The sequence below is a fragment of the Cebus imitator genome, unplaced genomic scaffold, assembly GCF_001604975.1.
Source record: "Cebus imitator isolate Cc_AM_T3 unplaced genomic scaffold, Cebus_imitator-1.0 Scaffold662, whole genome shotgun sequence".
Classification (NCBI taxonomy): Eukaryota; Metazoa; Chordata; class Mammalia; order Primates; family Cebidae; genus Cebus; species Cebus imitator.
Genome location: NW_016107977.1, coordinates 200,367 through 227,772, shown reverse-complemented (window position 1 = coordinate 227,772; position 27,406 = coordinate 200,367). Strand labels below are relative to the sequence as shown.

The window sequence follows — 27,406 nt, the reverse complement described above, 5'->3', positions numbered from 1 at the left end:
GAATGAACAAGGACAGCTTGGAGGTTAGAAGCACGATGGAAGTCGGTTAGGTCAGATCTCTTTCACTGTCATAATTTCCTCAGTTATAATCTTTGCACAGGTGGTTTTATGATCTCTTTTGCTTCTCACCTTGACCCTGTAAATAGCAGGGTGGGTACACAAAGGTCAGATGCCAGGTAGGACACTGGGGCAGGTCCTGGGGGTCCCAATGTGCCCGGCATTAACCCTTCAGTTGCTAGGTCATAAAGGTGTATCCAAGGGTTTCAGGGGGGCCACAGCATCCAGGCAGCTCTGAGCAGTGGCTACTTCCTGATGTGTGTGGAACACCCTGATGTCTTTCACCTGGAAGTGCATCCCTGCTGAAGACCAGCCCTGCCCAGGACATGGAGGAAGTGGGTGCTTTGGTTCAAATCACAGATGGGAAAACTAAGGCTCAGAGAGCTCGAGAGCTTATAGAGTCTGCAGAATGTCCCTGGCAGAGCCAGCCACTGGTTGAATTTCACATCTTCTCTCTTCTCTGCCAAGGTGGCCTGCTGGAACCCATGGCCATTGGCTCATGGGCGCGCTGTCACTCACTGTCCAGTGTTCTGCAATACTTGGGCAAGGAGGCCACCACACACAGGTGTCAGATGGCCCCAAAGGGACCACAGACATCTGACACGAACATCTGGGCTATCTTGAGCATATACTACAATTGTATGCCAGGATTCTCTGTAATACACACACCCTTCACTCCTGTCTGTCCCTCTGCTCCCATTTATGGACCATTCTAAGCCATGGTATTAGGTTGAGCCACTTAAAATGGCCATCTTTGTAGGTCAAACATAGTCAGATAGCAGCAATTTCATGTATTTTTTAGAAAGTTGACAAACTGTAACTGAGGATCAGGTCGGCACTGGAGGTGGCCAGGTGGGGGCAGCAGAGAGCTGAGCTGGCAGAAACCAGAGCTCATAGGCAGGGAGGGCTCTCAACGGAGCTGCAAGAGAAGTGACCCTACAGGGTCCCACCATGACCCAAAGTGGAGAGGGCCAGGCGGCCTGGGCCCCTTAGCTAAACAGATCTGCACAGGAAGCACACGTCGGCACTGGTGCTGTGGCACTGGCATCATCAGCACTTGAGCTAGAGGTACCTGCCAGGTCTGGTCCTGCCAACCCTCAAGGCCAAGCGTCCAGGACAAGGGACCTGCCAAGCTTCAGCTCCTCCTGACCACAGTCCACAGTGGAGAGATGACACAGCGCTTGTCCAAAAACAGCGCTGCATGAAGCTCCAAAGGACAATCTCTGTGGCTGAGGCACCTGAGCCTTTGACTCCTGAGCCTCCAGCAGCCTTCCTTTCCCCACCTGCAAGTTCCCGAGGAGGCTGTCACCTGAATGGCATGTGGCCATCAGCACTGGCTGGAAATGCTGATGATGCACTCTCAACCAGTGCAGTGACACAGCCACCTCTGGTTGGAAGCCAGGGGGCTTTCATTTGAATTAGCTACAAACTTTGCTGAGTTCCATGCAAAGTAAAAATGCTGGCCCCTGTTCAAAAATTGTAAAGAATTTCAAGATGGCAACAGCAAAGTGCAAAACCAAATGCAAGTTTCTGATAGCAGAGCTCCATGCATGGCACAGGTCACCCACCCAAGGGGCCAGCCCTGGCATTTGTCTTGGGTGGACAGCCTGTGTGGAATGGAATGGGGTGGGTTGGGGCTGCCTCTGCATGCCTGCCTGTGCCCGTCAGTGATGCGGTGCCTTCATGGCTCTGGAAGCAGAGAATCCCTGGCACTTCCCCGTCCAGCACCATCTCCCCTAGTTGTGAGCAGGAAGGGGGTTGTGGCACCTGAAATAAGAATGCACAGAGCTCCCGAGGCTCAGGGGTGGTGTTGGGCACCCTCCTGGTGATATGGGGAGTGCACCACAGGTGTGCACAGGTGTCACCAGGCCAGGTGACAGTGACCAGCGTCCTTTATGGTTCATGAGTCAGGAGCAGAGCTGACAGAGGAGAATTCAGAACAAAGACAGCACAGCCCACAAGCGAAAGAGGCAGGTGGGCTAGGGAAGGTGGGAGGGGGGCAGAGTTCGATGGCAGCTGGCAGGCACAGCCCAGGACAGGGAGATGGCGTTCTCATCCCACAATCATTAATTGTTGAATGTTGATTGATGGTGATTGTTGAATACTGTAAATATTGCTCCTGGGTACCAGTAGGTCGTTTCCCCCCGGAGACAGTCACCAATCCTGAGCTCATGGCAATAGGGGAGCTCTTACCCTGTGTGCTGTGGTTGATACACTGGTCAGCAGAGCGGGGAGGGGACGCACAGGTCGGGGTCTGCAGATGACAGTCCAGATAATAAAGATCTGGTTTCAGCCCTGGCTCTGCCATGGACCAGCTCTGTGATGTCAGCCAAGTCACTGCCTCTCTGAGCCTGAGGGAAAGAATGCCAGCGCTTTCTCCCTGGACTCCAGGCACAGCCCCACTAGCTACCCCTCCTCTTCCAGCCTCCTCAGCGTCACTTTAACACTTACACCCCATTGGCTTGCGTCCTTGTTTCTCATCCGCTGGGAGGATGCCTGCCTATTCCTGGGGCTCCCTGGATGCCCTCATTTTACAGTCGCTGCTTGTTCCTGTGAGATCTCGATGGCCACCCTCCACCCCTTCCACCCAGGGCCTCCCGAAGCTCCTGCAGCTCTGCCTTCTCGCCACCCTGTCCCACCTAAGTGGGAACTGAACTCTTTGTGACTCCACAAGACAAGACTTAGCTGAGAAAGTTGTGTGAGGTCAAGTTGGAGTGTAGATTTGAGAACGATTGTGGGACCCAGACAGAATGTCAGCCTCACCCCCCCTCCGCTGTCCTGGGCTACCCTCAGCTGCCACAGGGCCACCTTCCACTTTCGCCTCTTGTCTCTCTTGTGGAATTTTGAATTCTCCCGTGTTATTTGGCTTTGTTCTGAATTCTCCTGCCTGAGCATTTCTCAGAATTCTGCCTTCTGTAGAAACTCAGCCATTAAGATGCATTTCTGCTAAACGAAGGACCACCTGCCTCTGGGGACTGGTAGGCCTTTGGCCACTCTGAATTGCACCCAGATGGCAGCTACCCACAAGAGGCCCTGAGTAGCAGAGAATCAGAAACATACACAAACTGACTGGGCATCCTTGGGGATTCCATGAGATACCCTTTGCAGTGGCCCTTTCTCCACAATCAAGATCAGGAATCACTTAGAAACCCAGGAGGAATGAGAAATCTCAGGGGTTCAGCCTGGACCTTCACAAACAGCTCCATGAGGCAAATTGCTTACCACCTCAATTTCTCTGGCTAAGAAATGGGGATGATAGCAGCCTTTCCATTAACTTCTACAGTTGTGAACATCACAGGCAAATGCATTTCTTTTCCAGGTTTTTTTTTGTTTTTTTGTTTTTTTTTCTGAGACAGGGTCTCACTCTGTCATCCAGGCTGGAGTGCAATGGTGTAATCTCAGCTCACTCCAACCTCCACCTCCCCGGTTCAAGTGATTCTCGTGCCTCAGCCTCCTGAGTAGCTGGAATTGCAGGCGTTCACCACCGTGTCTGGCTAACTCTTGTATTTATTTTAGTAGAGACGTGATTTCACCATGTTGGCCAGGCTGGTCTTGAACTCCCAACTTCTAGTAATCTGCCCGCCTTGGCCTAGCAAAGTGCTGGGATTACAGGCTTGAGCCACTACACCTGGTTGGCAAATGCATTTCTAAAGTGCTTTGAAAAGCAAGCAATTTCTCAAATACTTAAGAAAAAAAATATCTGGCAACTCACCCAGCCTACACTGCCAGCCTCAGCTCCATCCTCCCAGCTCCTGGCCACCACCTCCTAGGATACTGGACCCACTCTAAGGGACCATAGGTATGTCTAACCCTGCCAAGGTTGGGAGAGTTCTGAAGGGAAGAGGAGTGGAGAGAAGAAAGGGAATAGCTACTGAACTCCTGGGTTCTGTGTGCGCACGCATTGCTCACAGGAGGTATTCGTGAGAGAGAGCAGCACATCCCCATGTGAGCTTTGCAGTGGCCTCCTGCAATTGTTGGATGCAGTGTTCTGTGAATGCTCTTTGGTCAGTTTTGTTAATTGCATTCTTCAAATCTGTCTCCTTCTTGAATTTGTTGTCTGTTTTATTATCAATTACTAAGAAAAATGTGTTTAGATTTCTCATTATGATTTCTTGTGATTATGCCAATTTTTACTGTTTTTTTTTGTTGTTGTTGTTGTTGTTTTTGTTTGTTTGTTTGTTGAGATGAAGTTTCACTCTTTCACCTAGGCTGGAGTGCAGTGGCCTGATCTCAGCTCACTGCAAACTCTGCCTCTTGGGTTCAAGTGATTCTCCTGCCTCAGCGTCTCAAGCAGCTGGGATTATAGGTGTGTGCCACCATGATCGGCTATTTTTTTGTATTTTTAGTAGAGATGGGGTTTCACCATGTTGGCCAGGCTGGTCTTGAACTCCTGACCTCAGGTTATCAACCCGCTTTGGGCTCCCAAAGTGCTGAATTACAGGCATGATCCACCATGCCTGTCCATACTCTGTGTGTTTTAAGTTATATTATTAGATGCATACACATTAAATTTTTTTTTAATTTCAATTATTTATTTATTTATTTATTTGAGACAGAGTCTCCCTCTATTGCCAGGCTGGAGTGCAGTGGCTCAATCTCGGCTCACTGCAACCTCTGCCTCCCAGGTTCAAGTGATTCTCCTACCTTAGCCTCCAAAGTAGCCGGGATTACAGGCACTTGCCACCATGCCCAGCTAATTTTTGTGTTTTTAGTAGAGTTGGGGTTTCTGCCATGTTAGCCAGGCTGGTCTCCAACTCCTGGCCTCAGGTGATTCATCCGCCTCAGCCTCCTAAATTGTTAGGATTACAGATGTGAGCCACCAGGCCGGCAGGGAAGCCCTTTTGAATGCTATAATAAGACCTCACTCTGTACTCCTGGGCTGTGACTTCCACAAGTGCTTCAGCTTTTCCCCCACTTAATGTGAGACAGGAAGGCTAGAGAGCTGGAGTGTGGTGTTTCCCTTCCAACTGGGGAAGACTAGAGAGGGCTGGAGTTTGTTACTTTTCCTCCCCCACATTGGTTTGGCTCCTTTATGCTTTCAATGTTTATGTCCTCCCCACCTCACAAATTACTGAAATGCAACCCCAAATGTGATGGTATTAAGAGATGGGATGTTGGGGAGATGATGAGATCAAGAGATGGAGTCCTCAGGGATGAGATTGGTGCCCTCATAAAAGAGGCCCCAGAGAGCTATCTCACTCCTGCCATGTGAAGACACAGCTAGAACGTGAGTCATATGAAGACACAAGCCCTTGCCAGGCCCCAGATCTGCCTGCTCTTCGATTTTGGACTTCCCAGCCTCCAGAACTGTGAGAAATAAATGTTTGTTGTTTATAGGCCAGGCAGCTATGCTATTTTTGTTTTAGCATCCTGAATGGACAAAGATAGGCTTTGACAAGGTAGTTTCCCTTGACGGCAGGCAGAAGAGAGAGTGCTCTGGGTGTGTCTCAACATGGTTACTTTTCTCCTCCTGCTGGAAACAGGTGGGGACTTTTCTGTGATCTTCACTGTGAGAATCTGGTGGAGTGCTTGGAGGTGAAACTCACAAAAGTGTGAGGGGTACCCGAAGACCGGGCCTCTCTGCAACCTTTAACTTCTAAGCTAGTCCACAGCCAGAAATTCATCAATTACAGCTTCGATTTTCCTACCTATTTCTGGTCCTAGCATTTTCTGCAATTTTAGAAGGTGTAATTCTCTGTATTTCCGTCTCTTCATTTTTCAGAGTGTCAGTTTGCCCCTGTAATCTCAATTCTTTGATCAATCTAAACAGCTTTTTTATATCATGAGAATGAAAGTGATGGCTTTTTTATACCTCCAAGCAGGAATCCGAAGTTTCTGTCGTGTATTTAATTCCAGATATGTTTTAAATCCTGCAAGGTATTATTGCTGTTATGCTATACAATTGGTATCCATTTAGATATACACACATATTTACTATTTTCATTGTTCTTTATTCCTTTGTGTTCCATGCCTTTATCTTTGATATTTTTACTCCTGTCTGAAGAAAGCTCTTTGTAAGTCTATTATGAATTAACTCTCTGTTAGTTTGTCTAAAAATGTCTCCATTTTTTTTGTTGTTGCTGTGGAAGAATATATTTTTCTGGACACAAAATTCTAGGCTGGCAATTATTTCCTTTTAGCATTCTGAATATATCATTTTGTTACCTTCTGACTTTCATTGCTTCTGTTGAGAAGTCAGCTGCATTTTTAGTAGCTGTCTGCTCTATAGAAGGTAATCTTTTCCTTTTGTAACATCTTAAAATTTTACCTTTGGTTTTCAGCAATTTCACTGTTGTTTGACTAGATGTACATTTCTTTGTGTTTATTATGCTTGGAGTTCATTGAGATTCCTAAATTGTGGATTAACATCTTTCATCAAGATACAGAATCAACCTAAATGCCCATCAATGATAAACTGGATAAAAAGATGTGGTACATACACACCATGGAATACTATGCAGCCATAAAAAAGAACAAGATCATGTGCTTTGCAGGGACATGGATGAAGCTGGAGGGCATTATCCTTAGCAAACTAACAGGAAAAGAAAACCAAATACCACATGTTCTAACTTATAAGTGGGAGCTAAATGATGAGAACACATGGACACATAGAGGGGAACAATACACACTGGGACCTTTTGGAGGATGGTCAGTGGGAGGAGGGAAAAGATAAGAAAAAATAGGCATACTAGGCTTAAAACCTGAGCAATGGAAAAAAAGCCTGGGTGCTGGATAATCTGTACAACAAAGCCCTGTGACACCAGTTTACATATGTAACAAACCTGCACTTGTACCCCTGAACTTAAAATAAAAGTTTTAAAAAATGAAAATGATTTTAAAGCATGAAGAAAAATATTTTTAATCACTTTGGAAAATTTTCATTCATTATTGTTTTAGATGCTGTTTCTGACCCATTTTATCTCTATTCCCTTGGGATTTCAAATAAACACTGTTGGACCTTGTCATTAAATTCCGTATGTCTTTTTTTTAAAAACATGCGCTGTGTTTTTCTTACTTTTTGCTCTTCTGCTCCCTTCTGGGTAATTTCTTCTAACTTTGCTTTCAACTCAATGATTCCACAACTGGTCTGTTGTTCATCTAATCCATTGGGTTCTTAACGTTAGTTATTAGATTTTTCAGTTCTGCAATTTACAGTTGGCTGTTTCCCAAAGCCATTAAGATACTTACAGATTTCAACTTCCTGCAAAACTTTTCAGCTTTGTCTTCCATAACCTGATAACATAAGTATCATTGCATTAACGTTTGTGTCTGATAATTTCAATATATGGAACCCCTGGTGGTCTTTTCCCCCTTTTCACTGTTCCTGCTGCTTCCTTTTCATGCTGTTCTGTGCCTCAAAGTATCTGGTTGTCATTAATTGTGTCCCATATATCATATCTGAAAAACTATGTGTAGAAATAACTTGAGGCTTAGGATGATGTTGTTTTTTTTCCAGAGTGGATTTTTATCCTTTTTCTCCTTGAGGCATTAGCAATCTAGGATGAACTTATTTCAATGATAAGAACTGAAATTATCTAGGTCACCCACATCACCCTAATCTGAGCTGCAGTTCCTGCGCAAGCTGCTTTACCCATCTGTATTCCCAGAGAATAGCTCTTCAAGGTCCTAACACAGTGAGTTTACCACGGTCCCCTACCATGGCTAGAGAGTCAGACATTGTGGGACTAAGCTGTGACACCTTAAATGAGTTGCTTAGTCCCACAATGTCTTATTGTGTCTTATGTGTAAAATAGAGATAACTATAGTACTTCCCTTTTAATGTTGTGGGTATTAAGAGTTAATTTCCATTTCACATCCATTAGGATATCTATTACTTAAAAACAAAACAACAAACCTCCAGCAGAACATAGATATGGAGAAATTGGAATATTTCTGCAAAACTAGGGGGATGTAAAATGGTGCAGCCATGGTGGAAAACAGGGCTATGGTTTGAATGTGCCCCCCAAAGCTCATGTGTTGGCAGCTTCATCTTCAGTGCAACTGTAGGGAGAGGTGAGACCTTTAAGAGGTGATTAGGTCATGAGCCTTTCTCTCATGAAAAGATGAATGCTATTTCCATGGCATTAGTTTCATTACCTCAAGGGTAAGTTTGTGCTAAAAGTCAGTTCAGCCACCTATTTCTCTCCTCATGCATTCTCTTGCTGTGCAACAACTTCTTCCATGTGATGATGAAGCAAGAAGACCCTCACCAGACATAGCCCCCAGTCTTGGACTTCCCAGCTTCCAGAACCATGAGCCAATACAGCTTCTGTTCTTTACAGATTACCCAGTCTCAGGTATTCTGTTATAGCAGCACAAAACAGACTAAGACAAATAGTATGTCAATTTCTCAAAAAAAATTAAACAGAATTACTACATGATTACTACATGATGTAGCAATTCTCCTCTTGGGTATATCCAAAAAAGAACTGAAAGCAGAAACTTAAACAGGTATTTGGACACCAGTGTTCATGCCATTATTGTTATTTTTATTTTTAGATGCAGTCTTGCTCTGTCGCCCAGGCCGGAATGCAGTAGCACAATCTTGGCTCACTACAACCTCTGCCTCCTCCGTTCAAGTGATTCTCCTGCCTCAGCCTCCACAGTAGCTGGGATTACAGGTGTGTGCCACCACGCCAGGCTAATTTCTGTATTTTTAGTAGAGAGGGGGTTTCACCATATTGGCCAGGCTGGTCTGGAACTGCTGACCTCATGATCCACCTGCCTTGGCCTCCCAAAGTGTTGGGATTACAGGCGTGCGCCACCACACCCGGCCATTCATGGCGTTATCATTCACAACAGTCAAAAGGGGGAACAACTAAACTGTTCATTCAGACATGAATGGATAAACAAAATGTGGTGTATATGCATGATGAAATATTGTTCACCATTGTCTTAGTCCATTTTACACTGCAATATCTGAGACTGGGTAGTTTATAAAGAACAGAAAATTACTGGCTCATGGTTTCAAAGGCTGTGAAATCTAATATCAAAGTGCTGGTAGATTTTGTGTCTGGTAAGAGATGGGTCTTGAATGGCTCCTTGAATGCTGCATCCTCTGGAAGGGAGGGATGCTGTTATTCACATGGCAGAAGAATGAAAGACAGTGAACCCACCCCACAAGCCCTTTTTATGGGGGTATTAACCCAATCATGAGAGAGAAGTCCTCATGACTTAAATACCTTCCATTAGGCCTCACCTCCCAACATTGCTGTATTGGGAATTATATCTCAACAGGAGATTCAGGGAGGACAAAAACATTCAAACCATAGGAAGCCTTTAAAATGGAGGAGTTGCTGTATACTGGATATGTAGTTTCAGTTTTCCAAAATGAAAGATGTCCTGGAAAGCGATGGTGGTGATGGTTGCACAGTGCTGTGTAATATACTCAGTGCCCTGGGCCGTGCACTTAATCATGGTTAAAATGGTAACTCTTGTGTATATTTGAGTATATTTTTAAAAATAAGAGTTAAAGTGTTTATAGAAGTATAAAAAGTCCAGGTGCGGTGGCTCATGGCTGTAATCCCAGCACTTTGGGAGGCCGAGGCAGGTGGATCACCTGCGATTGTGAGTTGGAGACCAACCTGACCAACATGATAAAACCCCATCTCTAGTAAAAATACAAAATTACCTGGGTGTGGTGGCACATGCCTGTAATCCCAGCTACTCCGGAGGCTGAGGCAGGAGGATCGCTGGAACCCAGGAGGCGGAAGTTGCAGTGAGCCAAGATCACGCCATTTCCCCCATGAAATGGCTGCACTCCAGCCTGGGCAACAAGAGCAAGACTCCCTCTCAAAAAAAAAAAAAAAAAAAAAGTATAACAAATATTGGCTGTTATGAGATGGGGACAAAGAGAAGGAGGTGATCACAATTCATTGTAAAGGAATCTCAGGAGATTCCTTTACATGTCATGGAGAAGCCACCTGCTTCTCCCCATCCTGCCTCTCCTCTCCTCCCAGCTAGAGTCTATTCCAGCTCCTGTAGTTTTCCAAATCCTTGCCATCAGGCAACTCCCCACTTCCCTACCATGCCCAAGGATGACCTGGCACTGGTTTCCAGAGCGACAGAGCAGAAATGGTTCCACCCCTTGGAAGCATTGCCATGGCTGAACCTGTAGTCATATTTTCTGAACAAACAGAAAAATCTTGAGGTGGTAATAAAATAAACCAATCCCCGTATTACCAATTTTAGAGATGTAGAAACCGCAGTTACCAGCTGTGACAGGGAGACTTTACCATAAACCTGTTCACGCTTTGTAAGTGTCTAAGCCATGTGAATATATACATTCTTCAAACATTAAGTTAATTACAAATAAACATAATTTTTGGGCTGGGCACAGTGGCTCATGCTTATAATCCCAGCACTTTGGGAGGTGGAGATGGGAGAATCACTTGAGGCCAGGAGTTCAAGACCAGTGTGGGCAATGTAGTGAGACCATGGACTCTACTAAAGAATTACAAATTAGCCAGACATGGTGACATGCACCTGTAGTCCTGGCTACTTAGGAAGCCGGGGTGGGAAGATCCCTTGAGCCCAGAAATTCAAGGTTACAGTGAGCTGTGACAGTTACAGTGAGCTGTGACGGTTCCACTGCACTCCAGCCTAGTCAACAGGGAAAGATCCTGTCTCAATAACAACAATAATAATTTTCATTTGCATTCTTTAAAACCAGAGCAAGACATTTAGTTTGATGGCATTATTCTGCAGATTGGGACTGGTGTCCTCAGTTGGTCTGTGTGTTGTAGATTGCCCTGCAGGCTGAGCAAAGCACAGGTGGGGGCAGGTGTTGACCTTCTAGAGTGGAGACCCAGGCCTGTGCCAGCAGCTCCCAGGAGGGGCAGAGATGGGGGTCTGAGGCAGGAGAGGGTGAGCTGAGAAAGCCAGGTGGCCCACAGTAGAGGAGAGGCAGTGGCCAGGGCAGGGACCTTGGAAGAGCTTTGGCAGCCAGATACAGTGTGTGGAAAAGTCAAGGGCACAATCAGAGCTGACAGCAACAGGCAGGTCACCCAAAGGGGCTGCGCAAACACAGAGGCTTCAGCGCATAGGTGCAGTACAGGGCAGGCATCCACAGTCACGGGGCAGATGAGGCTCGATTGAACGAATACTTCCAGAGTGCCCAGCAGTCTCAGGCCTGGAACTCCAGCACCATGATGATGCCCCCAGGGAAGTCACAGCCTGGCAGAGAGCCACCTGCAGCAGCAGGTGCAAAGACAGAAGGTGCTGAGGGTGCCCAGGGAACACACATGGCCCCCAGGCTGGGTGCATCAGGGAGGGCCTCCTGGTGGAGGTGCTGCCCCCATGTCAGGGCACAGAAAGGCAGGCTCCAGCTTAACAAATATCAAAGGCGAGGAGAAGGAAGGAGGGTAGATTCCTAGGGCATATAGAAGACCTCTGCATGGGAAAGGGCAGAGGCAGCTGCTATGATAGGGAGGGCGTAGAACCAATGAGGGTGAGTTTGCACAGAAGACTGAGCACAGTTGACCTTTCAAAGAACGCTGTGGCCATGGGAGTGTCCTCTGTGGCCCTGGCTCTTTCCAAGTCTTGCCCAGTGAGGGGCTCAGGAGGCAGCAGTCTTCCTGGAGAGGGAGGGAAGAGCAGGCAGAATCAGGGTTCTCTCCCCTTCCTGCTGATTCAGCTGGGAGACTTGCTCCTTTGAGATACCATTCCCCAGCTGGAGCAGATGGGCCATGGTGAATTTCAATGGGGATAATTCAGATAGAAGACACACTGGGACATGACCGTATCTCACCAAAGCCAAGACAGCAGCCCTCAACACCGGTCCTACTGTCAAGAACCTGCTCCAGCCACTGAATGGGACTTCAGGAAGCAGCATGCTCCAACACAGAACAGTCAACACCAGCACCTCAGGAGGGGAAGCTTGTGTTAACCGGATGCTTCCCAAGTCCTCCACTGTAATATTTTGGTTATGCAGAATATTAAGAGGTATTTCAGAAGAAAAAAAAATCTTATGGGCAAACGAGTTTGGGAAATGTTGGTTTACATAAAAGGAAAGGGGGTTCTTTGTTGCAGGACTTCTCAGAGTTTCGTTATCCTAATATGCATTGTGAATCCCCAAGCGGAAAATATAGGAAGTAGAGTTGTCCAAATTTAGTTCACATGGAATCTTTTTTGTTGAGAATACTTGAGCTATGAGGAGTCTAGTTTAGAGAATATCGCCCCTGGGCAGATGCAATACTATAAGAAGAACCATCTCTGAGCCAGGAACCCCTCAAAGTGGACACCACTCCTTTTCATTTCAGCCACTAAAAAAAAAAGTGTCCAGGCCTGGTGGTTCATGTTTGTAATCCCAGCACTTTGGGAGCCTGAGGTGGGCAGATCACATGGTCAAGAGATCAAACTCATCCTGGCCAACATGGTGAAACCCCGTCTCTACTAAAAATACAAAAATTAGCTGGGTGTGGTGGTGCACGCCTATAGTCCTAGCTACTCGGGAGACTGAGGCAGGAGAATTGCTTGAACCCGGGAGGTGGAGGTTGCAGTGAACCGAGATCTTGCCACTGCACTCCAGCCTGGCGATAGAGTGAGACTGTCTCAAATAAATAAATAAATAAATAAATAAATAAAATAAGTTTAATTGGCTCCTTGGGAGGAAGGAGTTGGGAATGGTGGGAAGGAGAAACCTCTGCTAAGTAAAGTTTCCCAGGACTGGGGAGGATTTGGGACTAATTTTTAGCAATCTTTAACCAGGGTGTTTGCTGTTTGCTCAATTTCTGAATCAACTCAGGAAGAAGAAATGAGCTTTAAAAGGTAGAATGCCACAATTCCTTCTTCTGCTGTCACACTTTCCGGCGCTGGTCTTTGCCCTGGGAGCTCTGTGTGCCCACACTTGCTGCTTCTCTGAATGGCCTTGCCTTGGCCTGTGTTTCTGACTTTTCCAAAGATTTTTTTCAAAAGATTAAAATGCAAAGTCTTTCTGCTTATTTAAACGAAAGATTCAGGTAGCAATGTTCCCAGAACAAAGGTTTCACTTCGATTTACTAGGTGCACCCAAATTTTTTTTTGGGGGGGTGCTTTTTTTTTCTTTTTGAGTTATTGTAACCAAATGGGGTAAAATTCAGATTTTAGGAGGTATAAAGCATTAAAGGAGATGAGACTAGGCCAGGCATGGTGGCTCACACCTGTAATCCCAGCACTTTGTGAGGGTGAGGTGGGTAGATCACCAGGTCAGGAGATCAAGACCATCCTGGCTAACATGGTGAAACCTTGTCGCTACTAAAAATACTTGGGAGGCCAGAGTCAGGAGGGTCACTGAACCCAGGAGGCAGAGGTTGCAGTGAGCCAAGATTGTGCCACTGCACTCCAGCCAGAGTAACAGAGCAAGAGAGTGAGACTCTGTCTCCAAAAAAAAAAAAAGAGAGAGAAAGAGATGAGACTAACAGGAGGTCAACTTGAAGACTGTTATGAGCTCCCCCATTCCAACAGGAGGCAGAAACCATGCCCTGTGCACCAGGTGACGAAGAGGAGTGCCACGTGTTGAACTCTTGCAAACACTGAGATTTCTTCCCGTGTGGGCTGTGGGGAGGCACAGCTGGCTACATGGGGCTCTGGCCCATCATTTTGTCCCCCAAAGATCCTGTTCTTGTGCAGTCTGCTGCTATCAACAAAAGAAACTTGAAGTCACGTTAAGGCAAAATCATCTCTCGCCACTATTCCTGCCCAGATTTCTTCTCAGGAACACGGACATCTTGAAAGAAGAAAAGGTCAAATCAACTTCTATGTAATTGGACCCACATATTGGGAGTTTTGCCGTCAATCCAGAGTAAAGACTTGAGAAGCATTAGCCATGGTGCTTGGGATTTGCAAGTACTCCATCAGGTCCCAGCAGAGGGCAGAACATTACACTCAGACTCGAAGGGATGCCAGCACAGTGACGCACTGGGGCGTCTTACATGCAGTTGGTGGAGTTGCGGATTAATGAGATGTCAGGAGTCTGGTGAGAAGGAAAACCAGCTCAGATAATGCTCTCTCCCTGGAACTTCCAGAAGCTCCAGCTGCAACGTCTCATGGCAGGATCCAGGACCAATCTCCACAGCCACACCGGGTTTACAGCTAAGAGGCTGTAACACAATGGATTATCTCCACCACAAAGTCACTAGTTTTATTTTCATTGTAGGGGGTACTCTGAAGATTAAAAAAAAAAAAACATTGAATGTTTGGTAGGTTTTTTTAAACCCATGTGTTTGTTATTCTAGCACACATCATCTGCCAGCATTGCAACACAACCCACTGAGGAGCAGAAAAAAAAGACAGACAGAACAGACAGAACAGGACGGAAGGAAGGGAGGGAGGGAGGGAAGGAGGACAGGAAGGAAGGAAGGGAGAGAGGGAGGGAGAGAGGGAGGGAGGGAAGGAAGGAAGGAAGAGAGGGAGGGAGGAAGGGAGGGAGGGAAGGAAGGAAGGAAGGGAGGGAGGAAGAGAGGAAGGGAGGGAGGAAGAGAGGAAGGAAGGGAGGGAGGAAGGGAGGAAGGAAGGGAGGGAGGAAGGGAGGGAGGGAAGGAGGGAAGGAAGAAAGGGAGGGAGGGAGGAAGGGAGGGAGGAAGAGAGGAAGGAAGGGAGGGAGGAAGGGAGGGAGGGAAGGAGGGAAGGAAGAAAGGGAGGGAGGGAGGAAGAAAGGGAGGGAGGGAAGGAAGGAAGGGAGGAAGGGAGAGAGGAAAGGAGGGAAGGAAGGAAGGGAGGGAGGGAGGAAGGGAGGGAGGAAGGAAGAAGAGAAGGGAGGAGAGAAGGGAGGGAGGAACAAAGGAAGGAAGGAAGGAAAGAAGGGAGGAAAGAAGGACAGAGGAGAGAAAGGAAGGAGAACGGAAAAGAGAAAGGAAAGAAAGAAAAAGATAAAGGAGAGAAGAAAAAGAAAAAATGAAAAGAAGGTTCTTACAATCAGACAGGGAGTCATTGTCCAATTTCAATCCTCCCACTGATACCTCCATGGCCAGTCCTCACGGGCCTGTGTCCTCCAATGGAAGATGAGGAGCAACAGAGGGGCCTCAGGAACTCTCACTCCCTGAACCCTGAGCTATGGGGTGAAGAGTGGTGTGAAAAGGCCGCTACCAACGTTCACCTGTTGACAAGGCTGGGCAGCCTATGGAGAACGGCCAGCATATTTTGGCCAACTTGGAGCTTAAGGCTCACCAGGAAGACCCTCTGCCTTCCAGAAAAAGAGAGGCATTTCCAAGACCCATGTTCCAAATGTTTGAGGATCTTATTTTCGTCCAAGTGGGGAACCTACTTTATTTTTTTGTCAGTGAGTGGAGAAATGGAAGCAGAGTTGATGGTAATCAAAAGCATTGATAGACCTCCATGTCTTTGCCTAATCCAGTTATCCATTTGTTTATTTTTGTAATTATCTTTTACAACAACACCAAAGATTTTAAATATGTTCAAATCCATGAATTCATACTGACACTCTGAAGAAAAGGAATGCATTAGTCACACTGGAATGAGGCCAGAGAAGCAGCTGAGTCCTCTGGAGACAGAAACCTTTTTCCTGCCTTTCCTCTGCAAACCGTGCCTCAGGGCGACCCAATCTGCCCAGGGAAGTTTCTCTTTATGAATGAATCTAGCTAACAAATAAAGAAGAGTCGACCTTATGAGAAGATCACCATTTTGCAAGTCCTAGGGATATCATGGTCCTAGACAGTCATCATCAAAGTCCAATGACATGGCAAAAGGGATGTCTCTGGATGGGAGGATACACCACCACCAAAGGGTTTGTCACAAAAGTCCACTTTGAATTGGACAGGTTTTGAGACATAACTATGGGTCAGGAAATGCAGGGAATGAAGCAGCATGAGAAACAACATTGCCGTCTTGTCTGAGTCCAACCAGGACCCTTGGGCCTCTACCTGGGGGTCCCCTGCCAGCCTGGGGACCTCCCACAACCTCCTCAGGGCCCCGCACAGGTGAGCACACAGGTCACCGTCCCGACACTCTCACCAACTGTGATTGCCAGCTGGCCTCTTATTCCCTCTGAGGAATGTATCCTCATTCCTCACCCATGTCAAGAAGGACCCTGCCCCTGTAGCTGGGCGAGGAGTGAGTGGTCAGTATTCACCCTTCATAGTGGGGTTCTTGTTTCCTCAGAATAAGTCTCAGCTCTTACAACGTCTTTCCACAGTCCTCACACATGCTGTCCATGCACCAGGTCATCCAGGTGACTTCGTGGGGGAGGATGCCTCTGGAGGGTGGGCCCCCTCCCCGACACCTGCAGCTCATTGCCACCCAGCAGAATACGAGGTGAGCCACAGCTGTGAGCCACAGACTAGAGGCAACTTCAAATTTTCTTTTCTTTTTTTTTTTTTTTTTTGGAGACAGAGTCTCACTCTGTTGCCCAGGATGCAGTGCAGTGGCATGATCTAAGCTCACTGCAACGTCTGCCTCCCGGATTCAAGGATTCTCCTGCCTCAGCCTCCCAAGTAGCTGGGATTACAGATGCACACCATCACGCCTGGTTAATTTTTGTATTTTTAGTAGAGATGGGGGTTTCACCATGTTAACCAGGATGGTCTTGAACTCCTGACCTCAGGTGATCTGCCTGCTTCAGCCTCTCAAAGTGCTGGAATTACAAACATGAGCCACTACACCTGGCCGATTTTAAATTTTCTAGTAGTCGGTTTTGAAAAGTAAATAGAAGCAGGTGAAAAAAACTAGTAACATTCTATCCAACCCAATATGTTCTAAATATTTTGGGGTTTTTTTGCTTTTGTTTTTGTTTTTTTGAGATGGAGTTTCACTCTTGTTGCCCAGGCTGGAGTGCAATGGCATGATGATCCTGGCTCACCACAACCTCCACCTCCTGGGTTCAAGCAATTCTCCTGCCTCAGCCTCCCAAGTAGCTGGGATTACAGGCATGTGCCACCCCACCTGGCTAAGTTTGTATTTTTAGTAAAGACAGGGTTTCTCTATGTTGGTCGGGCTGGTCTTGAACTCCCAACCTCAGGTGATCAGCCCACCTCAGCCTCCCAAAGTGCTGGGATTACAGGTGTGAGCTGCTGTGCCCAGCCGTTCTAAATATTTCAATGTGTAATGAATTATTATCACAAGTCTTGGCAATCCTGTGTATATTTTATTTCAGAGCACATCTCAATTCCGACTGGCTTCGTTTCCAGTGCTCCGTAGCCATGCGTGGCTTGTGGCCATTATGTGGGACATCTCAGCTCCCAGTTGCAGGACCCACTGCATGGACCCTGGGGAAGACGGGTGGTCTCTTGGGGAAGATTGGGGCTCATTTTTTCCGTCTTATCTGAACCTGAAAAAGTGCCTATTTGTCTAGTGAAGGGCCCACTGCCTGGAGAGCCACTGATGGGCAGCCGGCCAGGTTGGGGCTGGTCACTGGCACTAACCACAGAGCCTCCACACCTCCCAGCCGTGGCAGTGCTCGCCATCGGCTGACTTCCTCATGTGGCCTTTCCCCATTGCTCCAAGACTGATTTCAGATGTCCGGGATTGCTCTGACTGTGCCATTAGAATTCTGGCCACCTTGCACCCTCCCTCAGTCCCTGGAAGGGCTCCCTCTGAAGCTGAGACTCTCTCAGGTCTCAAGAGCCAACACCAGCTCAAGAAAGAAGACCCAGGAGCGAGGCCAGGACTACCGCTGTGGACCCTGTGCGTCCCAGGGCTGTGGGCGCTCCAGCAAAGCATGTGGGAGCTGCTCTTTCGACTCTCTGCACGCCCACTCTGTGGGGACAGATCCCAAGAGAAGCTAATGAAAGCAAAGACAGACCCAGAAGATGGCCTGGCACATGTGCTTCCATCAGAAGTTCAGAGACTTCCCTGAGCCCCAGGTGTCTGCCAGGCTTGGGGTAGGGGAGTGAGCCCAGCCTCCAGTGTCTGGACTCTACATATGGGCCGAACATGACAACCTGGGCACTCCTGCTCCACCCGAGTTGCTCTCTGGGCAAGCCACCCTCTCGCATGGCTCAGAGTCCTCCTCTGTAAGATGGGAACACCCCTCATTGCCCTTGGGTCCAGCCTGTCTGCTCCTGTGAGAAGGGGGAAGTGGCGGATGTCCAAGAGCCTCACAGATGCTGGGGAAGACCCAGCCCCTCTGCAGAGAGGGATAGTTCAAGGTTTGGGTTTTTTCTTTCCTACTGGGCTGAGAACGCTCATGGAAAGCTGGAATAGCCATGCATACTGTTTCAACAAATCCAACAAAGCTCCCACCACTGTGGTTTTCAGGTGACTGTGGATACTGGGCAGGCACGCTGCTGGTGAAGTGGGGAGAGCGGGGATCAGAAGCACCCAGAAGGGGCTGAGAGTCATGTGGGGCTCACACTGCATTTGCAGCTGGGTTCATCCTGACCTCAGGCCCAACCTCAGATGAATTGAAGAAGGATTAGCAGTAATTAATGCCATGTGCCCCCTTCTGCTGGCTCCCCGGGGCAAGATCACTGCCGCTGATGAGGGGCTTCTGAAAGAACGATTATGTCCAATTGTCTCGATTATGCAAACCCTGCTGACATTTTCAGCTGGGGAGGGGCTGGCTGGGTGGGAGGAGGACATGGATGGGCCACTTCAAAGGCTCTAGCTCCCCCACCTCTCTCAGATCCCAAGGCTGCCTTTGTGGGATTCCACACAGCACAGCCTGGAAGCTTGGGCCCTGGCTTCCTTTTCTGGCCTGGGAGCCAGGTCACGGGGCCATCACCTCACAAGGATCATGAGGGCCCAGGCCCAAGTGCTCACATGATCCTCATGGGGACTGCTCCTCTTAAAGGGCGGGCCCTCCTCTCCCAGCTCCCTGTCTTGGCCAACCCGGAGGCTGGAGGAGCCTGGGTAGGGCCCTCTCTGTTCCACTGCTGTGGCAGGTAAGCTCAGACGCGGGTAAGCACAGGCGCAAGTGAGCGCAGGTGCAGATATCCTCAGGTGCGGGTAAGCTCAGGTGTGGGTAAACGCAAGCATGGGCAAACGCAGGTGCAGGTACGCTCAGGTGCTGGTAGGCTCTGGTTCAAGTAAGGTCAGGTGCAGGCAAGCTCAGGTGTGCTTTCTGGGGCCTGTTGGTCCCCTGCTCCTGAGGCTGCTGGACAGGACTGTATGTGAGCAGCTGGTGAACCCGTGCTCACCCTGGGTTCCAAGAGGCTCTCTCAGCAGAAGGGACCCACCAGGTTGATTCGCAGAGGGGACAAGCACTCTGTCAGCCAGTCACAGAGAGGCTGAAACCCTCTGAGCCTCCCTGAGGGCCAGCTTCTAAATACACGTGCCAGGGATCTGCCTCTTGCCTGTCATTCCTTAGCATCTCACTTTGCTTGGGGGAAAAGGTGCACCTTCCTTAGAGCCCCAGAAAATGCTGAAGTTCTAGGAGAGACACGGCTCATACTCGTAAGCCTTTATCAGCTGATATCTTACCTGTGAAAGCCTTGTGGAAGAGATGGAACAGCCATGTGTTCCATGGTTACACGGAACAGCGTCAGGAGGGGAGATTATTACTCCCTCTCATGCTGGGAGGAGTGCCAACTGGTTTCTGGAAGGCAGTTCAGCAACATGTGGCAAAGCCCCGAAAGTCCACACCTAGGAACCCCTCTTCAGGAGAGAATCCTGAAGGGATGCCAACAGTTACACAGCATCGCCTGCTACCACGAAGCATAGCAAACAATCCAAATGCCCAGAAGCAGAGGGCTGGACACATAAATCATGATCTGTCCATGGGATGAAACATCATGCAGGCACTTTTAAAAAGACAGAGAAAAAGGCATAATAACCATGCAGAATTATCATGTTTTTCATTACGCACACGTGTCTAATCTATTCATAGAAAAAGCCTAGAAATACACTGAAATGTCAGTCGTTTTAGAATGGAGGCCTTATGGGTGGTGTTTCTTTATTCCTTTGTACATTTCTAAATTTTTCTGCTTCTTTAATCATTTTCTATCACAAATTCATTTTCCTTTTATCCCATAAAATATATCTTTCGCACTTTTTATTGTTACATCATAGCTGTACATATTTTGGGGGTACATGTGATTATTTTTGTGCATGTGTACAATGTGTATGTTTTTTAAAACTGTAGCAAAAGTTAGCAAGAGTAATAGGGGAGGAAGGGGGCAATGCAAATATTTGCAGGGCTGGGAGTGGTGGCTCACACCTGTAATCCCAGCACTTTTGGAGGCCGAGGCAGGCAGATCATGAAGTCAAGAGATAGAGACCATCCTGGCCAACATGGTGAAACCGCCTCTACTAAAAATACAAAAATTACCACAGGCGTGGTAGCGCACGCCTGTAGTTACAGCTACTCAGGAGGCTGAGGCAGGGGAATCTCTTGAACCTGGGGTGCACAGGTTGCAGTGAGCCAGGATTGCGCCACTGTACTCCAGGCTGGCGATGGAGCGAGACTCTGTCTCAAAAAAAAAAAAAAAAAGAAAAGAAAAGAAAATATTTGCAGGAATTGTGTTTGGGTTGACAAGGGATAGGAACCGAGAATGGAGAAGGAAGATGAGACACATTTTCTCTGTCAGAATCAGACATTTAGGGAGGAATTAAGAACGGAGCCCTGCCTCTCTCTGAGTGTGCTTGATGAATACAGGTCTGATTTTGGGAAAGACTGTCTTTGGTAATGTTCTCAACACACCATTGTTTTGAACTGTCCAGCAGCAGTTTTAATTCACGGCATTTGCAATTATGTTTATAGCATAAGTTGGCTATTCTCTGCAGTGTATTTTTTTAGGCCCCAGAAAATGTAATTGGAAATATCAACTCATGTTGGATGTGTTTGCTGTAACTGTTTCTGCTTTATTGCGTATTTTCTGGGAAAAGTTGGGAGTTGTGTTTGGTCTGGTTCTGTGCAACCTCATTTATTTGCTTTGTAAAGTTGACAAGCACAAGAAGTGAAACGACACTCAGGCATTTTAAGATGCGAGTCATCTTCATTCTGAACTAAGTGAAAACAAAACAGATTTTCTATCAACCTAAAATCCTCTTACTGGGGGAAGCAGATGTTTTTAGAAAATTGGCTTTGGTTGAAAATGTTTGGAAGATGTCCTATAATTTGTGTGTGTGGTATGTGCGTAAAGGCTGGGTCTGGGAAAATGGAAGCCCTCAGCCAGGGGAATAAGAGGACCTAATGCCCCCAAGCCTTCCGTGACCTAGAGGTTAAGGGGATTCAACGTCTTAAAACTTCCATTAAACAGACAGTAGCCAGAGACATGTTGCCTTCAGTGATATGCAAACGCAAGGGATGGGTCAGTACTTGCCATTCTCCTCTTTTGCAAGCTCTGAGGTTAGACTTAGCAAGGCGTGAAGGAATTACAGCATCCACTGGGGGCAGGCAGGGTCCAGGAAACAGATTGGTCCATTACCCAGATGCCCATCATGCCAGGAGCAATTTTCCCAGCCTCATGTAGAAAGCACCTGTTAGTATCTATCTCACTGCTTTTCAGAAACTGTATCTTCAATTGCCAAATGGGGAAAAATGCATTTACAACGCTAGAGACGACTTTAAAACAAAACAAGTTCACATTAGGCCACAGCACATCCCTCCGCAGCTGCCGAGGCCTTCCGGTTGCTGTGCACCTTGTCCTCTCCCTCACCGCTTCCGGCTTCCGGCTTCCGACTTCCGGCTTCCTGCTCCAGGCTTCCTCCCCCCATAGCAGTCTACCCCCGCCATGGAAGTGGCAAGCGCAGGTAGCCTCCTCCTCCAACACAGCTTCTCCAACCTGTGTCCGCTCTCCCAGGGTGAGCAGTGCCTGAAATGCCTTAAGGTAGGTAATCCTCATGGCAGGTGGCCCTGGATCTCCTGGAGACAGGACACAAGAGCAGGCAAATTCTGCAGACATGGTGAGGTGGAAAGCTTGCTGCTCAGGAATCACGGCCACAGTGCCTTTTTTTGTTTGTTAATCATTAAAAAGCATACTACATGAATATATAAAGTTGTAAAGCCCCGCAGAAGAGCCGAGTGAAGTCCTGCTTACACACTCCTCTTGATTCCCACTCTACTGTGCTGCGGACTATGCTTAGTGTTTGATGTTTCTTCTTCTTTTTTTTTTTTTGTTGTTGTTTTTTTGAGGCAGAGTCTTACTCTTGCCCAGGCTGGAGTGCAATGGCGTGATCTCAGTTCACTGCAACCTTCATCTCCCAGGTTCAAGCGATTTTCCTGCCGAGTAGCTGGGATTACAGGCGCCCACCACTGCGCCCAGCTTGTTTTTGTATTTTTAGCAGAGACGAGACTCCGCCATGTTGACCAGGCTGGTCTCAAACTCCTAATCTCAGGTGATTTGTCTGCCTCAGCCTCCCAAAATGCTAGGATTACAGGCATGAGCCACTGCGACTAGCCTGATGTGTATTATTTTAGACCTCTGCTGCCTAATAGAAATAGCACATGCACCATAGAAATAATTTCAAACTGTGTAGTAGCCACTTTTTAAAAAAAGTAAAAACAAATAGGTGAAATTAACTTTAATTATACAATTCATTTAACTCAATATATCTAAAATATTGTTTCAACATGTAGTCAATACCAAAAACGTACTGAGGAGGTTTTTCCATTTGTTTTTTTTTTGTTTTTTGGGTTTTTTTTTTTTGGACACGGAGTCTCACTCTATTGCCAGGCTGGAGTGCAGTGGCACAATCTTAGCTCACTGTAACCTCTGCCTTCCAGTTTCAAGCGAATCTCCTGCCTCAGCCTCCCGAGTAGCTGGTATTACAGGTGCCTGTCACCACATCCGTCTAATTTTTGTATTTTTAGTAGAGATAGGATTTCACCTTATTGGCTGGTTTCGAATCCCTACCTCGTGATCCTCCTGCCTTGGCCTCCCAAAGTACTAGGATGGCAGGCATGAGCTACCGTGCCCAGCCCCGATGAGGTACTTTTTGTCTTTTTTTGTTGTTGTTCCGTCTTTGAAATCCTGCCACACACCTCATTTTCAGCTCCCGTGTCAGAGTGAACACTAGCGTGGCATCTCACAACATGTCTCAATTCACCCTAGCCACATCTCAGGTGTGCAGCAACCCCAGGTAGCCAGGGTGTACAACACAGGCAGCTCCGCTCCTGAACATCGGGAAATTTGTTCTTGTAGAGCTGGATCACGCTGGAAAGATTGTTCTACAATTTTTTACTCAGTCCATAATGGAGTTGGTTGTACTTTAGAGTTACATGCTTGTCTTCTTCGTGGTTGCATAGTCCATGATTTGGTACATCATTAATTGGTTTAATCCAGTCCCCAAGGTAGACTAACAAAAAAGTGGAGGTTTCCAATTTTTCACTTAGTTTAAAATACACTGCAACAAACATCCATATATTGCCTATTTACAGGCAAAAGTATTTCCAGATGATAGGTCTGTAGAAGTGGAAGTGCTGGGTCAAAGACAGGTGTGCACACTTTGCTCTGAGAGGCAGGTGAGTTCTCAGCCAAGCTGGCCACCAGCTGGCCTTGGGGTTTGGAGCTTGTTTCCTTAGAGGTAAAAGCAAAGAGTTGGGCTGGATACCCTCCATAGTTCCTAAATGCTCAGTTCCATGGCCCAAAGGGTGGCAATTCCCACCAATGCCTTTGGCAAACATAGTCTTGGCTGGGTGGGTGACAGCTACCTGCTCCCACTGCAGCACAGGCCTGGATCAGGCAGACAAACTGACCACACATGCCTTGTCTAGGTCAGCAGAAAATGCTCAGAAAAGACCCCAACTCTTTTATTTGTAAAATTGCTGTTTGGCTAATTTTCATGAGTATGGATCATTCATTAAATGTCATTATAGAAAAAGAGCAGAGTAGCAAGGGGGCTTGTCAGTCTGATTCCTGTGCTGGCAGCCTCCACTGTCACACTGAGCTATGGTGAATGTCTAGGGTTTCACCCATCCACACCTCACTCCTGCTGGTGTGCACCCTTTCCCCACCCTGGTGGCCCCAGCACGTATCACAGTCCCTGAGGGTCAGGAGGCTTGGGTATGCAGATGCTCACACCTCACAGGCCTAGTGTCTGGGCACTCTGGTGGGGTACTTCCCTGGACTGTGGGAGCCCTAAGAGAGGAAGCTTGAGGGCAGGGACCTGGAGGAGTAGCAAAGGACAAAGAACACCTGTAAAGGAGAGAGTAATACTTGTGGGAGCCAGGCGGGCATAGGAGGCTGGCCCTGAGCCTCTGCGCCTCTCTCCTGTGGGCACTGGCTGCACCTGCTTAGCCCCTGAAAACCAAACCAGGCACTCAGGCAATAAGGGGAGCCCCTCAACACAGCACCTTCCCAGCTACTATGCTCTTCTGAGTGAGCTGGCCAGGTGATGTTGGCCAAAGTAGGAAGGTACCAAGAACCAGCTTGGTCAGGAGACCCCCACCCAGGTGGGCTGAAGGTATTGAGAGGCAGATACCCGGAAAGCCCAATAGAGCGGATCTGTGTTGGGGACCAAGAGCCTGAGAGCTTCTGGGGCTGACAGCTCTCCAGACTGACGGCTCCAAGCATATTTTCATTGTCGTATTTGCTCTTAGACAGGTGATTCTCATTGGTACACAGATGTCCTACATTTACACATAACTCAATATACCAAGTAGGCAGCTGTTACCCACCTACCACTAATTACAAACTAAAAGGTACCCTCCACAGAGGAACCATGGGGGCAGGGTGAACTTAATGTTTCTCAACAGGAAGGGGAGCTGTTGAGGGGCCCCAAGATCCTTGCTGGAATCCCCAGGTTCCCAGACAATCAGGGTAGAGCTAATGATGGGGGAGGAAGATGGGGACATGCATGGATCCCAAGCAACAAGATTCTGCTTCTCCCCTTTTTGTTTATTCTTTTAAAATGTTTTATTGCTAAACAAAGCATTTTAAAAAGTATAAGATGTCTGCACATAGTTCATAGAATGGTAAAACAGGTCCTTCTGTTTTACCATAGACCCTTTCCCGCTGCACTCCTTCCCTCCCAGAGGCAGCACTACCTGACTTCTGCGGGGCTTTTCTTTTTTTTTTTTTTTTTGAGACAGAGTTTTGCTCTTGGCGCCCAAGCTGAAGTGCAGTGGTGCAATCTCAGCTCACTGCAACCTCCGCCTCCTGGGTTCAAGTGATTCCCCTGCCTCAACCTCTCAAGTGGCTGGGATTACGGGCACGCGCCACCATACCTGGCTAATTTTTTTTGTATTTTTAGTAGAGACAGGGTTTCACCATGTTGGCCAGGCTGGTCTCAAACTCCTGACCCTCATGATCACTTGCCTCAGCCTCCTAAAGTGCTGGGATTACAGGCGTGAGCCACTGTGCCCAGCTCCTGGCTTTTATGTTTCATTTTGGGGTTTACATATTTTTTGTTTTTTAATAATTTATTGAGATAAAATTTGTATCACATAAAATTGACCACTTTCAAGTGACCAATTCAGTGGTATTTAGTACAGTCACAAGGTCATGTAACTACCTTGTCTATCTGTCCTTACTTCCAAAACTATAAAGTAAAACCCCCTATCCATCAAGCAGTTCCTCCCCATTTCCCTTCCCCATGGCCTTGCTCCTGGAAACCACTAGTTTGTGCGTTGTCTGTATGGATTTATCTGTTCTGGATGTTTCATCTAAATAGAATCATACATGTGTCACCTTTTATGTCCGACTTCTTTCAATTAGGATCATTTTTCCAAGGTTCACCCATGTTGTGGCATGTTTCCAAACTTCATTCATTTATGCGGCTAAATAATATTCTTTTGTTCATATAACATATACCACAATTTGTTTATCCACCCTCCACTGATGAGCATCTGAGGCATTTCCACCATTTGGCTGTCATGACGTCATGAATAGTGCCGCAATGCTACATGCTGATTTGAGCCTCTGTTTTCATTTCTCTTGGGTATATATCTAGGAGTAGAATTGCTAGGTCATATGGTTATTCTACATTTAACTTTTTGAGGAACTGCCAAATCATTTTCCAAAGTGACTGTACCGTTTTACATTTCTACCAGCAATGTCTGAAGGTTCCAATTTCTCCATATCCTTGCAAACACTGGTTACTATTTTTTATTTTGGGATTTTAAAAATTATAATCATCCTAGTAGGTATAAAGCAGCACCTCACTGTGGTTTTAATTTGCATTTCCCTAATGCCTAAGGATGTTGAACATCTTTTCATGCGTTTGTTGGCTGTTTGTATATCTTCATTGGAGAATTGTCTGTTCAAGTCCTTTGTCCAGTTTTTAATCGGGTTGTCTTTCGGTTGTTGAGTTGGAAGAGTTCTTTTATATATTCTGGATACTAGACCCTTGTAAGATTTTGATTTGCAAATATTATGTTCCACTCTATAGTTTGTGGGTTTTGGTTTTTGTTTTTTGCTTTCTTGTCCTTTGATGAATTTGATGAACAGGTTTTTATTTTAATGAAGTTCAACTTACCTGCTTTTTCTTTTGTTGTTCATGCTTATGGTATCATATCTATAAATCCATTGGTCATGCAGATAATGAAGATTCATGCCTATATTTTCTTTTAAGAGTTTTATGGTTTTAGTTATTACAGTTTAGACTGATCCATTTTGGGTTAATTTTTATAGCTAATGTGAAGTAGGGGTCAACATTCATTCTTTTGCATGTGGATATCCAATTTTCCAAGCACTATTAGTTGAAAAGACTGTCTTTTCCCCATTGAATGGTCTTAGCACCTTTGCTAAAAATCAATTGGCTGTAGATATATGGACCTATTTCTGGAATCTCAATCTTATTCCATTGGCCTGCATGTCTGTCTTTATGCTAGTATCATACTTCTTTGATTACTGGTGCTTTGAAGTTTTGAAATCAGAAAATGTGAGTCCTCTAACTTTGTTCTTTTTTTTAAAGATTGCTTTGTCAGCCATGTGCAGTGGCTCACACCTGTAATTTCAGCACTTTGGGAGGCCAAGCTGGGCAGATCACTTGAGGTCAGGAGTTGGAGGCCAGCCTGGCCAACATGGTGAAACACTGACTCTACTAAACATAAAAAAATTAGCTGGGCATGGTGGCACATGTCTGTAGTCCCAGCTACTCTGGAGGCTGAGGCACAAGAAGCGCTTGAACTGGGGAGGCAGAGGCTGCAGTGAGCTGAGATCATGCCACTGTACTCCAGCCTGGGCAAGAGAGTGAGTGTCCGTCTCAAAGAAAAAAAGATTGCTTTGTCTGTTAAGCCCAATGCAATTGACGAACACAGGATGTCTTTCCATTTATTTATTTATGTCTTCTTTAATTTTTTTCAGCAAGTTCTTGTCACTTTCAGTATATAAGCCTTTTACCTTCTTGTTTAAATTTATTTCCAGATACTTTCTGATTTTTGATGTTATTATAAATGGAATTGTTTTTGCTGTACAAAAATACATCTAATTTTTGTGTGGTGATCTTTCACCCTGCACTTTTATGATATTCGTTTATTAGCTGTAGCTTTTTTGTGAATTCTTTGGGATTTTTCTTACCTTTTTTTTTTTTTTTT

General features: G+C 46.6%; 1 protein-coding gene across 8 annotated transcripts in view; it reads left to right on the top strand.

Annotated features, from left to right (window-relative positions):
* The window catches only part of TRPM1 (transient receptor potential cation channel subfamily M member 1), a 139,620-nt gene that overhangs the window by 21,233 nt on the left and 90,981 nt on the right, over positions 1 to 27,406 (top strand). For 2 of the 8 annotated variants that reach the window (XM_037734790.1, XM_037734789.1), the window contains exon 1: positions 18,614 to 18,872. The exons of the other annotated variants lie outside the window; for them this stretch is intronic. The gene's annotated coding sequence lies outside the window, so the exon portion shown is untranslated. Of the gene's footprint in view, positions 1 to 18,613; positions 18,873 to 27,406 lie in introns of those variants that run through there. 8 annotated transcript variants of the gene reach the window in all.